We start from the raw sequence: 16,100 nt of genomic DNA, 5'->3' as shown, positions 1-16,100 counted from the left end.
CTTACAAAATTGCTGCAGTAATGATAGCTTTGTCACTTTCATCCCAACATCTTTAGCTTGCTTTGATTAAGGAGGAATTTGCAAAATTAAAGAACTGAATATGTATGTCAATGAGAATTTAAGATGCTGTACACTGCAATTTGCCTCTGACTGTAATCAATCAGAGAAAACTCAGTTTTAATCTTGATCACTATTGAAAGCTGAGCTATATAGGGCAATCTAAGGTACTACTGAAGGAGAGCAGCAGGAAATTATAGTGTATTTCACTGGCACAGCCAACTGGTTTAAGGAATCCAGTAAATGCCAATAAATTCATAACTTTGATATCATTAGCCTGAATCATTAGCAGTCTGAGAATTTCTGGGATTATAAAAATCCTATCAAGCTGAATGTTAGTGTATCAACATAATTTAAAAAGTGCTTTGATAATTTTCAGCTTCACCCCTCAACTCTGCCCTAGTGAGCCTCCACCTGGCCCCACATTGCATCCATGTCTGGGATTTGCAGCACAAGGATGTGGACCTTTTGGTGCTGGTTCAGAGAAGAGCCATAAAGATGATCAGAGTACTGGAATGTCTCTTCTGTGAAGACAGCCTAAGAGGGCTGGAATTGTTCAGTCTGGAGAAGAGAAGGTGTCAAGGAGACTTCATTGCATCCTTTCAGTACTGAAAGTGAGCTTATAGAAAAAGAGTGCTTTTTACAAGGGCTTGTAGAGATGGGACAAAGGGTAGTTCCTTCTAAAAGAGGAGAGATTTATATTAGATGCCAGGAAGAAATTCTTTACCCAGAGGATAGTGAGGCACTGACATAGCTTGGCCGGAGCAGCAGTGGGTATCTCAGCCTTGTCAGTGTTAAGGCCAGGCTGGATGCAGTCCTGAGCAACTTGATCTAGTGGGTGGCATTCCTGTCTATGGCAGAGGGATTGGAAATAGACGATCTTTAAAGTCCTTTACAATCCAAGCCTCTTTGTGATTATATATTTCTATTATTTAGATAGAAAATAATAGCTTCTATGTGTTAAGTTATTGCTTCTGAGGCAAAAAGAAAGCTATAAAATATATATAGCTTCAGAATCTTCTTCTGAAAATTCAGAAATTCCCTAACTCAGAAACTTCTCCCTCCAGAGGGTGGTTTAGCACTGCAACAAACTCCCCTGGAAACAGGCCACAGCACCAGACTGAGAGAGTTCAAGGAGTATTTGTAAAATGCTCTCAGGTATGCTGTGTGACTCCTGGGATGTCCTGTGAAGGATCAGGAGTCAAACTTGTGGGCCCCTTCCAAATCAGGATACCCAATGATTTTCAGATTCTGTGACAAGGAGGGGGTATGTGAGATATTGCGGCATCCTGTGAGTAGGATGCAACCTTGACAAGCCAGAAGTGAAAGTTTTACTGGTTTTACCATTGAAGTAACAGTCATTAAGTATCTCATAAGTTTCTTGCCCAGATTGTGCTGACAAAAATAAAGAGATCCTTGTCTCAGTATTTTCATCTTTACCACCCAGAATTATGACCTTGAAAGAAGTAAAGGATCACCTGAAAGTTTTTTTTTTTTTTGGCAATTGAGACCATCTCTGTTCTTCAAGATAGCCTTAGATGACTTCAGATGGTAAAGCTGGGAAAATTTTAGCTGAGTGCATAAAATATCAAGTCAAAACAAAATTAAAAGAAAGACTCATATTTAACCCTAGTCACAATGTTTGGAAACGTGAAAATGAAACAGAAAATATGGCCATTTTGCTCAGCACATTACATTTGTATGTGGATATTATTGCAAGACAAGATTTTAATGCATTAGTGTAGGGTATTTTTTTCCTTTCTAACAAGCACAATGCCTTGAATGTGCAACACAGTCCCTTGTCATATTCACCTGTCAGACTACAAAATCAGGCTAACAAGAAGGGTAAGTCGCACAGCTACTTAAGCTATGGTTTGGATCTCAGATGGGATGCTTCCTATATTCAGCACTTCTTTTGAAGCAGGGTCATTAATTTTCAGTGTGGAATGATTAAGGTTTTGAGTGGTTTTTGAGTTTTTGAGGTGTTCTTTTAGCTATGACAGATAAGTAAAGTGGCTCTTCATGTCAAGAGTGCAAGTTAAATGGACCATGACCTAGATAAAACCTTCCCTTTCTTTTCCCTCAGAGAGTCAGCCTATCCATAAAAATGCTTTGTAACACTCAGTAACTCAGATGTACACTCAGTCTACTTAGATGCATAATAACAATTTAGAAGGCAGCACAAATGTAGGCACATTAGACATTGAACAAGAAGCAGTCAGTAAGGTGATGAACTTCTCACCAGCTGGCCGTGGGTCTCAAGCTCTTCTGCCCATACACACCATCACCAACCCCCCACCAGAAATTTAACTTCAGTAAGAGAATAAACAATTAGAGAAACATACACTTTGTTGCTTTGTAAATGAGGACCATTGATGTCTAGTTCTTGCTGAAAGGAGTCATGATTTGCACCATTGACGTCTAGTTCTTGCTGAAAGGAGTCATGATTTGCTTTTCCATTTACCTGGAACTGACCTGCTTTGGATGTTTTATAGGTATGTCTCTTCTGCATTCACTTACATATGCAGAAAATTGGAATTAAAAATTGTTCATTTTTTATTTAATGTTCAGATTAACATGATTGAAATGTTCAGTGAAAACTGAAGAGAAAGAATGAAAGGAGGAACAGAAGGCACTAACTACCAGTTATTAGATGTGTTGATCTTAGAGGTTTTTTCCAACCTTAACAATTCTATTATTCTGATTTTTATACTCTAGTAGAAACACCAAAACTTTTCTCTTCCAGTGAGGTTGATCTGATTGTGTGTTGTGTATGATTGTTCCACTACATATTCTATATATTCAAGTGTGCTTTCCATCCCACCACTGAGCTAAATGCCATTAACAGAACTAGTTGGCTCTTTTTTCTGTTCAAAAGTTTAGGTCAGACACCTTAATATTTATATCAGATTAAATGTATTAATCTGTTAGAAAATCTGAATTTCTGAACAAAGAGACATTCTTCTCTTTTTAGGTACCTGCTATTACCAAAGAATCACAGAACTTGAATGTAATTTGCTGTCACTGCCCTCCCCAGTGGAATAGGTGGGCAACCTTTCCTGTAAATTCTCTTGTCACCAAAGACATGCTTTATGGAGCATTATGTCACTGCCACTGCGAGCGCTTCTTTCTCCCTGATGCTATTGCATCATGTCACATGCAGCACCTCTGGGGGTGATGTAATGACACAGCAATTTGGCATGCCACAGGGAGCGGCATTTCTAAGAGAGTGCTGTGGCAATGGAATGAATACCTATATGAAAACCTGCCTAGAATTAGCAACATGCCTTGAAGCAAAACACTCACACACATTAGGAAATGTCTTGTTGAGGAAAAGCTAATACTTCAGTTCTCTGTGGATTAATTAGGAAAGGAGTCCCATCCAGCACCCACAAGTGTTTACTTGAATAGTTTTCAAGCAAACTACAGTGTTCAGCTGAGGTCTAATTATGCCTGATAGACCCATTACTTTGTAATTTGAGCAGTGTTGTAGAATTTTCCCCAGTGATTAATTAAACTACAGATAGTGCCCAAATTTCATAGAAAGCAAGACCACTTAAATTTTTCACAATCTCTGCCAGAGTTTATTAAGGTATATCATTTAAAGCCAGTGGGGTCTTCTACCCCTCATTTCCTAGGTCTGAGAATAACCCAGGCTGCTGTGTGCCCCATCATGGCTCTGCCTTGCAGATGCCCATAAGGAATATCATAAGTCCCAAGAAATCTCTACTGCTTTTCACTCGGGCTTATTTCCAACAAAGGTAGTTTTCTGAATAAGGTTAAATGTGCAGCACTTGTGAAAATGCCTGTGACTGTAGCCAAAGGCACTTAGAAGACAGAAAAGCTGTCACTTAAATGCTGTCCACTTCAGAAACCACTGAGGGCAGCAGGAAGTGAAAAGAATGGTGAGATGATTGCATCTTTTACAACTTCTTTTCATTGCTGATACTGTTACTGCCCTCTCAGTGATGTGACTTTTATTATTTGATCTCTTCTTTCTTTCTTTTAATGCTGAACGTTTTTCTGAGAAAGGATCACCCCAGAAAATTTGCCTTGTATAAGTGCAGCAAATGTAGGGGGAAGAGAGGCATGTAGAAAGAGAAAATGTTGCATGGAGGCTCACAGACAGTCCAAGAAAAATAGGGAAAAGTAGTGACTTAAAGTGAACTGTGAAGTTTAATACATTTCTAAGACGAAAGGGTAAATATTTGGACTATGTGGGTTCTGACTGAGATGCTAATATACCTGCAGTCTTTAACTAAAATTGTTTCAATATTTTAATTGATTTAATGCATTTACATATTTAATCTGTATTGAACTGTCTTTCTAAGCGACCTCTTTCCATTCTTGAAGTAGCTTGAGTTACAAATGTATTTATTTCTGAGGGGTGTTGGAGCTTTTTTTACTGTAGATTCATTAAGAAGTTTGTGTGAGATCTAATGTGCTTAGGCACATTATGTTTGTAAACACAGACACCTCTAATTAGTAAAGCTTTAAATGAAGTCTTCACTCACTGAGAAGTTCATGAAGACAAAAAGCCTGTTTAGGTAATTGATCAATGCTAAGTGCATCTCAGTTTGCTGAGTCAAGGATGGTGGGGTTACAACTAGTGTTATGAAATTCTTGTGCAATGGGTGTTCTTGTCCCCACTACATTTGTCTTTCAGTGTGATTTTTGCACTAAACCCCAAAACACCAGGCAGAGTCCAAAATTACACACACAGTGCATCCTGCAGTGCATTTTGGGCGTTGCAGGTAACCCAAGGTTGTTCAGTCCATACCGAGCTCTGTGCTCATGTGCCTGCACCACATGCAGGATTGAAACTACACACAGACTCATTATCTTCCAACTTCACTCCCATATGGGATATGGAACACCAATATAGTATTCATCTATTTATGTTTTCAGAAGGCATCTCTCCTATCTGGGAAATGTCTTGTTGCATCGTCCAATGGAGCCATAGAAACTATAGGTTAGAGAAAAGTTCCATGAATCATTAAGGCTCTTTCTATCATCCAAAAGATGGTAAAAACATTTTAAATTATTTTGAAAATTTTGACAGAAAGTCTTTTTATTTAAAGAGGTTCTTACAGAAGTGGCTGCATTTTACACAGAACTCTGACACCAGAGATAAAATTTGTTAGGCATATCAGCGGTTTATTTGAAGATCCAGCCCGAAGATACTCTGAGTTATTAAATTTATCTAAAAGAAAAGAAGTCCATTGAGAAAATTTAAGAAAGACAAAGCTGCAAATATGGCACACTGCATTGAGTCTGGCTGAGCTCTAGCTCATTTCCCAACAGCAGCCCCCAAAGTGTTCCTGTGCTGTGTGCATTGGTGGCTACAAAGGTGCTGATAATGCAGCAGTGTTTTGGCTATTGCTGAGCACTGCTGGAACAGCACCAACACAGACCCTCCAACATGCCACCCCCATCCATAAACTACGGATGGGCAAGATCCTGGGAGAGGACACAGCTAAGCCAGCTGACCCAAACTGACTGAATGGATGTTCCATGTCAGCCCAGATGTAAAAGGTAAGAAAAGGAGGAGTAAGGAGGACATTCATTATTTACAACAGCTTCATGTGCTTGCCAATGGGAAATAGAGAATAAAACCTTTTCTTCTCCTCTTTGCTTGTGCATATGGAAGCTTTAACTTTTGCTTTAGTAAACTGCCTTGTATCAACCTACAAGTTGTTTTCCATCTTATTCTCTCTCCCCTGTGCAGCCAAGAAGAAGCACTTGATAGAGAGGCTTGGTGGGCACCTGGCATCCAGATAAGGTCAACCCTTACACAAAAGAAAAATCAAACCAGATTTTACAATTCTATTTTATTCTTTGAAAATACTGGTTTTGATCAGTGTTTAATTATAGCATTCATTAAAATAATTATTTCTTTGGGAAAGAATGCATATGAATAATACCCACTAATGAGGTCTCCTTTACAATGTGAAACTTATGCAGAATTAATTCTCTATGACAATCTAAAATTCTTTAGGAAGAGCAAGGACTTTGCGATTTCAGCTACACTCTTTACTTAATAGAGATTGAGTGCTCTGTAAAAAGTTAGAATAAGAAATAAAAAAGAAATGCTACTTAAATTCAGAATCTGCACTTTGATTTGGTTTATTCAGGCTTTTCAGCTTCTGAAATTAAAACCAGTAGATATATTGTTTCTGCCCTTAGAGGAGTATAAAATTTCTATAAAAGCTTGGTCATTCTAGAAATTTTTAATGCAGTAAAAAGAAGAATATGATGAGAAACCATTTAAAATAACAAGTATTAAGTATTTTGTAAGTAAAATAATCAACTTCTGTCAGGCTGACCTTTATAGGCATTGATTTTTTTGTATGGCAGGTTGCTCTCTTTTACTTAGGGAAAAAAAATATACTCAAACAAGACCATAATTCTTTAAGACTACCCCAAAGGTGAATTGCAGGAAAAATACATGCACTTTCAAACCACTAATATTTCTGAAACCTCAAAAAACCACAAAAGCTTTCCCTCTATAATATAATAATAAACTAATCAGACAAGCTGTATATTCCACAACACATTTTTCCACATGGGATATAGCATTATTCTTTCACTCATTGAAAACAGTTTATTCATTAAAATATTATTATTTGCAATCCCTCACCAGGTATAGTTCCCAATCCAAATTACTTGTGTCCAGTACTGCACAATGTATGTAAGAGGCAACTCCTCCAGACAACTTGCACTCCAAATGTACATTAAGGGTTATAGGTAAAAAACTGCTGGAGTGCTGAATAGGAAAGGATGGTGAATTCCTTTGAGCTCTGGTAGAAAATGCTGAATGAAAATGTATGTCCTTACTATAATCTCCATATTTTGAACCACAAGTCTATCTGACCTAAATATTTACAGTGCTATAGAAGACTTTTCCATTTATACCATTTCTGTACCACAGACCTAGCAGTTTCTGCCTTGCTCTCTTGCTCACCACAAAGCTGGTCAGCTGCATGAAAGGGAGTGAGTGGGAAGTAGAGGCAGCCAAGACCAAGCAGTGATTTGCTTGTAACTGTCCTACTCATGACTAGCTTGGGAGTTGCAGGATATTGGTGTGGTTCTGGTTTTTGCTTTTCAAAGTTGTGAATGGATGCTGCTTCCACCTGTAAGTCAAATATGACATTATTGTGTAGGCAGTATTGTCAGACCCAGCAGGACAGACTTATACCTGCTGGTCAGTGGTCTTATCTCAAGGTTAGACTATTTCAGTTTCTCATTGTTTGCAGTGCCCCATTTTGTTATCTCAAGGATGCAGATTCATCTGAGTGTTCAGCTACCCCTGTTTGCAGTCATTTTGTGTAGTTCCTCCATCTCATCAGTCAGGTTGTACTGATTTCCTTCTTGCAAGTGTTTGATGTGCATTGTTATGATAGTTTGCATCCTTAGAGAGAGGGAATGTGAGGAATGACAGATAAGGCCACCTTTTATGAAAACCAAGAAGTTGTGAGAGCTGTGCCCTCTCCCACAGCATGAGTCAAATTGGGGCTGTTTTGTGACAGGACTCTCAGGATGAGGAGGAAAGCAGAAACAGCATCGTGGGTGTGTGTTTGGGGAAGACTTTCCCAGGCTTGGGGAAATGAGCCTTACAAATCTTGCCAGCAGGCAGGGCTTAGCTAGTGAACTACCAGCTGCCTGGTCCTACACTTAGCAAGGGAGCTGTTTGAGTGATCTCATACAATTGATTTGCTGCTGTTTCCTGACAAATGAGTTTGATCTTTATTAGCCGTGTTCATAGTCTCAAAAGGCAAAGTACTGCTCATGTAATTCTTCCCTGCACTTGCAAAGTGCACTTATTATCATTCAAAGTGTTCTGTTCTTTTACAGAATTTTAAAATTAATGATTTTTTCTCTTTCCTTCAACTTTAAAAAAAAAAAAAAAGAAAAAAAAACCCCACGCCACTTTTTAAATTTGTTTCACTTTTACAATTAAGATGTCCATAGACACAGTGGAAATGTGCCCAGACCTGTAAAAATCAGAGTGTCATAGGGTCTCTCTATTTAGTGTGATTTTGCTGTGGCTTAAGAAACACATTCTCTGTGCTATAGAAAACTGAAGAAGCAGTCTTGGTGGGATCCCATTTTACCCCTGGTGTCACTGCACTCCTGATCCACCTGCCAGGCAGATGGAGAACTAACCCTAAAGAGACAAAAATTCCTTTTCATGGCTACTTTGACTTTTGATCTCATCCTCTGAAGTTAGTTTAAATCCTCTGGAAGGACTGTAAGACTGTTAAATCCTCATAGCTAGATACTAATTTGGAGGTTAAAAAAACATAAACAACAACCGAACATGAATTACTTTCTAGTCTCTTCAGAATCAATTTTTACCACTCAAGAGAAGAAGGTGTTGTAGAAAGATTGCAATCCACAGTAAAATCCAATAAGCAAGTGCACCTGAGAAAAGGAAGCAGACATTTCCTTTTTATTTTCTGAATTAACCCATAGAAGAGGTAACATCAGGTCAGTTCAATTTAGTCACAAAAAAGGAGAGAAAAATAAACGGTACAGTCTTATGTGAGAAGATGCAGAGGACAAACTTAAACAGCTTCCTAGAAGCTGTTTACTGGTTTAAAAAAAATTACTGGGATGAAAAGTCCTGACATCTTAAAATTATTGGAAATTATAAATGAATCATATAAACTGGGTGGATTTGATAACAGTAATTAACCTTGAGATACATTAATTAAGACCTTTGGATAGCTTTTACAAGAATGCTTGAGCCTTGATTCGACATCTGCTCCCAGATTATTCTCATACCTGGCACAGAACTGGGAAATAGATCTGCTTTAAATTTGATGTTTATATAATAAATTTTTTTTTTTTTACTCTGAGCTTAAACCTCAGAATTCTTTCTATCATCCTCCCGCACCCCTCTCCAAACCCCTCCCAGGTCTATTAGAAACAGTTATTTGTAACAACTGATGCAGTTTCCAGACACAAAATTTGAATTAATTCACATCACCAGACCAGGGCAAGAGACGTATAATTACTTGTGATATGTCCTTTCATAGCCCTTCTGTAGCATAAAGAAACCTTCAAGGGTGTGCTAAAGAAAAAATAAAAATGTCTTGATGTTTTAAATAGAGAGGACTGTGAGAAAAATGCAAAGCAAAATCCATATCAGAAGTCAGTTCTAACATTTGCAGGGATTATAACGGAAGCAACATTTTGTTATAGGCAGAGCCAAGAATATGATGCAGTAAAGAGTTAAAAAAAAAGCAAAAGATAGACTACATGATCTTAAAGGAAGAATTTTCTTCTTATTTGTTGAGTGGTCAACATCTTTTTTGGTCAAAAATATTGGTATTTAAAGGCTATCGTAACACAAGCACCTAAAATGCAGGAGGTAATCTGGCAAACTGGTTGAAAAAACTTTGAATCTGTTTTTTTCCCAGTTTTTCACTGTTTTTCTTTGCAATCTTGATTTTTTTCTTTAATTGAATGAGGGTTTGGTAGTTAAAATGTGTGTATATTTCTGCTTCATAATGTTCCAGATTAGATTTGTTTTTTATCAACATTGAACGTGAAGTACAAGTATGTGTCTGTAGGTATGTTGGGTTTATGTATAAATGAGATTAGGAATCAAATTGCCTTTAAGGATTTATAAAGCAAGTCATTTTCCCTACCAAGAAATATCTCTTGCATATAGTGATGGCACCTTGGACTTTGAAACAAATTCATTCAGAAGCAACCTGGCATCACAAAAGTGTGAATGGGAAAAATATTATTAGATGAAACATGACAGCAAGTTCAGAACAAGAGTATCTTTGGTTTTGTCCTGGTGTTTTTAAAGAATAATGCATTCACAGCATGGTGAATTTTTCTGAACTTTTAGCACATGAGACCTAAGGGACTGCATGTCAGAGAGGTTCAATTAACCAAAACATTAGTGCTTGGAGATGTTTGATTTTAAAGACCATATCCTTGAAATTTTAAAATGGGCAGAATGTATTTCATTACATTCTAGTATGTATTTCATATTTCTGTTATGTAAGCCACAATGCCTTGGAGAGAAGGATTAAATTAGGAACTGCAGCTTAAGAACCTGGCTGTTTTTTTCAAGAAGCATTAAAGAGCAGCAGTGAGTCTAAATGTCTACATGTTTGCACAGCTACACTGGCTTCTGGAGGCAGTTTGATAACTCTGTTATTCAAAAGGTGTGCTTTCAGCATTAGGTGGGAGACGACCTCCCACCATCTTAGCTCAGTCAGGAGGGAGGTGAAAAGTCAAGGTTTATGAGGTTCTGCCCACTTTTGAAAGACTCAAAAATTTGCTGTGTCCACCAGATCCTGTGACTCAAGAGAGGCCTGCGTGAAGATAAACTTCCACAGCTGCTATGATAAAGTTTCCCCTGGAGAACCTTGCAGAATACTTATATAAGGACTGAAAAAAAAGGAAAACAGTGAAGGGGAGACAAATACAGGCATAAATTAGGAAAGAAGTTTTGGCTGTCTGCTAGGCATCTGCATCGAGTCAGTAGAGCTGCAGTTGCAGTATAGTTGCAGGGCTCTTCTTTAAGTGTAACTTTCAGTGGCCTCTGCTCCTTTCAGCCATATTGAGCTCAACCACATAAAATCACTTTTTGTCACTGATTTTGATGTATATGACAATGTTTTGTGAACAGCTGCAGAGCATGGCTGAGAAGAGGTGGATATCATCTAAATTGTCCTCAGGATGCTACACAAAGCCAGCAGTATCTGTTAGCACCACATCTGTTTAATTAGTGGGGATACATCTTCACACATCACTTCATTCTAGAGTTGCATTAGTCATAAGTGAATCCTGCTTGTAGTCAACACAAACCTAACTGACACAACAGATATCCATTCTCCTTGACACACATTGAATTTGACTCAGTTGTACCAGTAATCTTGTCTCAGTATTGATTCACAGAAAAAGAGAACATGGATGGCAAATAACAAAGGAAATGAGCTAATAGGATCTATAAATATAATAAAAAACAATAATAATCCCAATAGGCATACAATTTTGCCTTTGAGAGAAGGTTGAATAATAGTTGCCTAGTAATGAAGAGAGGCCAGGTTATGAGATCCATTCTGTAGCAGGAGCAGCAGTGGAAGTGGAGGCTGGTACATAAAGGCTAAGCCTCTGGCCCAGAGTTGATTTCACGTACTGCCTAAAAGAAAAAGATAAATCCTTACTATTAATGACTGCATTAATAAGTCTTGTCAGACGACTGAATTAGTAAAAATGCTTGAAGCAATAAATGGAATAGAACGCTATGTGTAATTCTGGGCTCCTCAATGCAAGAGAGACAGAGACATCCTGGAGTGCACCCAGCAGAGGGCAACAAAGGTGATAAGGGGACTGGGGCATCTGTCTCTTGAGGAAAGGCTGAGGGATCTGGACCTATTCTGCTTGGAGAAGAGAAGGCTGAGAGGGGATGTTATCCAGCTATACGAGTGTCTGAAGGGAGGGTGTCAAGAGGATGGATCCAGGCTCTTCTTGATGGTGCCAGGCAACAGGACAAGAGGCACCAAGCTGAAGCTGATGCACAGGAAGTCCTATCCAAATATGAGAAAGACCTTCTTTACTGCGCATGTGACCACGCACAGGTTGGTTGACCAGGGTGCCTAGAGAGCTTGTGGAGCCTCCTTCTTTGAAGATATTCAGAAAGTGTCTAGATATACCCCCAAGTAATATGCTCTAGAGAATCCTGCTTGAGCAGGAAGGTTGGACTAGGTGAGCTCCAGTGAATCTGTCAAATCTTACCTAGTCTGTGATCCTGTAAAAAATGCCTTTTTTTTTTCCTAGGAAATATCTTCTATCCCTAGTGATTTCTGGCCTACAGCTACAGAACACTGCCTCCCATTTTCTATACAAAATAATTAAATATCATCCTTGGAGGTATAAACTATCCAATAAAAGACTTGCAGAAATCTATATAACTTTAAAAGAATCAGATGGCCTTGTCAATAAGAAAACCACATTATTGAGTAAGTAGCATTATGAACCATCAAGGAAGTAAGAGTTCCAACAGAAAGAAGGTCAAAATCTGATAAAATCCGCATCCTCTCTAGCCACAGTCCTGCTGCAGGGTTGGATGGAAACTTAGTATAGACTCCTTTGCTTTGCCCAAGATACATATCATGTGCTGCTTGCTCATCCACTGAGGAACTAAGGAGAATTTACCAGCAACATATGTTATGATACCGTTTAAATGACCATGTATTTTGAAACTGTAACCCACAGACGTAATTCTAAGGTACTTGAAAAAAGTCCTAGTTTTAAAGTACAGAACACACAAAAGTCTGTTAACATAAAAATATGAATAAATTTTCACCAACCTGGCAAATAGTGTGAATAGCAGTCTGTAATTATTAGAAATACTTGTGAATAGACGTAACAGTAAATGAAGTATTAAGATCTTTTCAGCTGTATGCTATTGTAAGCACACTGTTTGAACACTCTGTTGTGTATGCTCTGAACAACAGACTATAAAACATTTCTGTTTTGCAGCATTGACCAATAGGAAATGACAATACTCTGCAATCAGTGAAAAATTGAGAGGTCTCTCTATCAGAGAGCACTCAGAAGTCCCATTTCCATTTGCACAGCAGTCTTGCCATGAATGAACATTACAAGTTTCAGCACTGAGTTTAATGTGATTTAAAATCTTTTCAATGTATATCCAAGCTAATAAGTAGATAAACAAACAAATAAAAAAATAAAAAATTTGGAAAGCACTTTGTGTTTTCCCAGTTGTTTCATCTAGGAGCTTAGGAAACTTACAACTAATTGAGTTTATGTCCAGCTAAGAATATTTATTGGCTCAAATTCGAACTCCTAGATTTTTGCAGTAAAATTCACAAGTTCAAAGCCCATGTTATGAAGATGTCCTCCCAGCTCACACAAAGTCCTTTCAGTCCAGTTACATTAATCTCTCCACAGTTCACTAAACTCTTGCTTTTGTTGTTTTTTTTTTCCAAATGCAGCAAAGCAAAAGATAAGTTCTCAGTTTACAGATGTCACTTTTAAAACACTATGTCTTTTCTATAAACAATCAAAGAAGTAAGAGCAGAACACTACTTAAATAATGATAAAAATGAGTTCTTCATTATTATCACACTGTAATGAAATTTCAAAAATATAGATTTCTTGGCTCAAAGGCAGGCATCCTTCAAGACCTTGAAAGAACCATTTGTTTTACCTTGGTGTCCATTCTAACACCTGTAAAGTGAAGATAGGAGAAATGTGTTTCACACACCATTTGTTTTAGTTTTGTAAAAGAAGAGTGTGTAGCCTGAGGAGTATAAAACATGAATACCAATGAAGCAACAAGAATTTTAATGGAAGGGTTCATGTTCAAAACTTTTACTGCAGTGGCTGTTTTGTTTTCAATTAAAATGGTGAACACTGATATATGAGTACATGCCATTAGTTTACGAAAGAAACCTCCGCTTTCATTTCTGTGATTGCCTTCTTATACTCTCTCTCATTTCCTTTTATTAAACCATGACAACATAATTATTTCATTAATTAAAGACTTAATATAACAGTGTTGCTAAAATATTTCATTACTTCACAGGGCTGATCCAGTATTAGCACTTGAGTTTTCAGCTATTTTCAGCCAAGAAACTGTAGAAAAGAGGGATAAACCAGTGCCTCATTTAGTGCAGCATGGGCTGTGATCACTGTCCTGTCAAAGAAACCTCCAGCCACATTCACCTTGAAGTGCAGTGTTTTCAGAAGGGCTTGCTTTAGGTTTGTGTTGGGTTTTTTTTCCATACCTAGGATATCAATTGGATATTTATACTACTTGCATGGTTTAGTGAAACAACAGTTTAAAGGTTCTTCTGTCTTTGTAGTATCTCCATTCTTTCTTCTTTCTAAGGTTAACTGTTGCTTTCCACCTTTAGTTTGCTCAGCAGCAGTATTTTGCTGCTCTCTGGCCCAACAGAATTTTAGTAGCTTCTCTATTCTCTCTCTTGATTCACTGTCTTTGTAGGAACAGGAGACTGCTGGGAGCAAGTGGATTACAATGAGATATGGCCTTGTCCAATCTTATTGCCAAATTGTTTTAGAACACCTAATATCAACTTTATATGGATGTTCTGTGATGGATGATTATTGTCTCTATGCAATGGTAATAGCCTTGCATTGCAGAAGACTGGATTTATTTCTCTCATTCAATAGGACTAATCAGGTGTGGCAGAAGAGGGTATAAAAAAACCTGACTGTCTCTACAGAATAACTGAGCTACCTGAAATCTGAAAAAATATGATGCCATCAAACAGGTGCCATGAATGCAGTCAGTGTTAGGGTCAGACTCACCAGGAGATGTACAATTTCATGCTTGTAGAGATAATAAGTACACTGCTCTTCAGTCTGAATAGGGTTGCTAGATTTTCACTTTGTACCCTTCCTGTAATTACATATTTCTCTATTTTTCTCTTGATCTCACTTTGCCCCTAATAAATATTGCCTACTCAGCCCAGTACTTGGAGTTCAAAATGTTGTTCTCTGAACAGCAGAGCATTTCTTTTCTCTGAACAGGTAATAAAACTAGGAAGATCTGACTTGACTTATTCATCTTTGAGAGTTTAGAAAAAGTGGACCCAGACATGAAGGCGTTTCATTTAAAAAAAAATTAGGCTTTTAAGGCTCCATAATACCTTTCATTTATAATTAACTGTAACAGGAACTCACATAGGCCCTAACTATGATAGCTGTAACCAGCATGAGGTCAGGAAGTATCAGAAACAAAGATCAGCTTGGGTAGCAATAGGCTAGTGATTGTTTATAAAAGGGTTTTATATACAAAATCCCCATTTTTTTCACAGCAGCACAAAGAGATTGCTCATATATGCAGCCTAATAAAAACAAGTCTTCCACATGCCACAGCTAAAGAAAATAATTTATATTGCACTATTGTCACTTTGCTATAGTTTTCGGTGGCTATGTATCTCTTTGTGATAAGCAAATTATCTTGGTTATGGATGTTTTAGTGCCATGTCTACAGAAAAGACTTGATTTGGTACCAGTCATTTATGTCCTCAGCTGTTCCCATACAGTCAAGGCAGCCTGAGCTGTTTCTTCTTTCTTTTACCCTCAAATAGAGTAATTTTATTATCTTTCTCCACTAAGTGGCTTTTCTCTCACCAACAAATGGCCTGCACACCTCTCCTGAGCTTCTCAGAGGTTGTTCTCCCATTTGCTCAAAATATTGCCACTGTAGAAAGATTCTGACCTGACACTCTTCTATTTGTTTCATTTTGCAAGACTCTTCATCAAACTTTCAGACATATGTTTGTACCTGTGCTTCTAGTTTCATTTTCTTTCATATGCTACTCCTTTGTAGCAAAGTAAATTTAGACTTAAATTTTCCAGGTTTTTTGTATCTCCTTCCATAACCACCCATTACCTAAAAAAATTAATTACTGAACTTCTTTGTCATGAAATCATATCTACTTTGTATTAACATGTAGAGATTAAAAGATCTCTTCTTTATTTGCACTAATTTGAGAGAAATTATGAAAAGAAGTAAACAAAATATACTTAAACTAAAAAGCATTTTGAGTACCCTGTGAAATTCTTTGCTGCCATTTAATCGATCTCAACTATCTTATAACTTTGAATCCTTAGGGTGAATTGGATCAATGGATTTGTGCAGAGAGCCTAGCCCAGAATTCTTTTCTTCAGGATGAAAATGCTTCTGTATAAAGTTGCCTCTTTATGAACTTAAACTCTGATAAATTTAACCTCCTTACTCTCAATTCATCATTTCAGTTAAGTACTTCTCAATCTCACGCATGTATTGCCTCCACTGTTAGAGCAAAAAATTGCTTACAGTGTCAACTACAGGCTCATATAGCATTATTTTTAATGTTGGATTGGACATGAGGTGCAAACATTTTGAGATGCAGTGTGTATTTATGGTCAGCTACTAGCAGACCAAAAGATGAGTACGTGGAATAATATAGACTTTAACATACCTATTTGCTGAAAAGATTGCTGGAGTATTTTCAGCTGCCTATAATTAAAACAAGTAG

The sequence above is a fragment of the Haemorhous mexicanus genome, chromosome Z (genome assembly GCF_027477595.1).
Source record: "Haemorhous mexicanus isolate bHaeMex1 chromosome Z, bHaeMex1.pri, whole genome shotgun sequence".
In the NCBI taxonomy this organism is placed as follows: Eukaryota; Metazoa; Chordata; class Aves; order Passeriformes; family Fringillidae; genus Haemorhous; species Haemorhous mexicanus.
Note: the sequence above shows the minus strand (reverse complement) of the source record.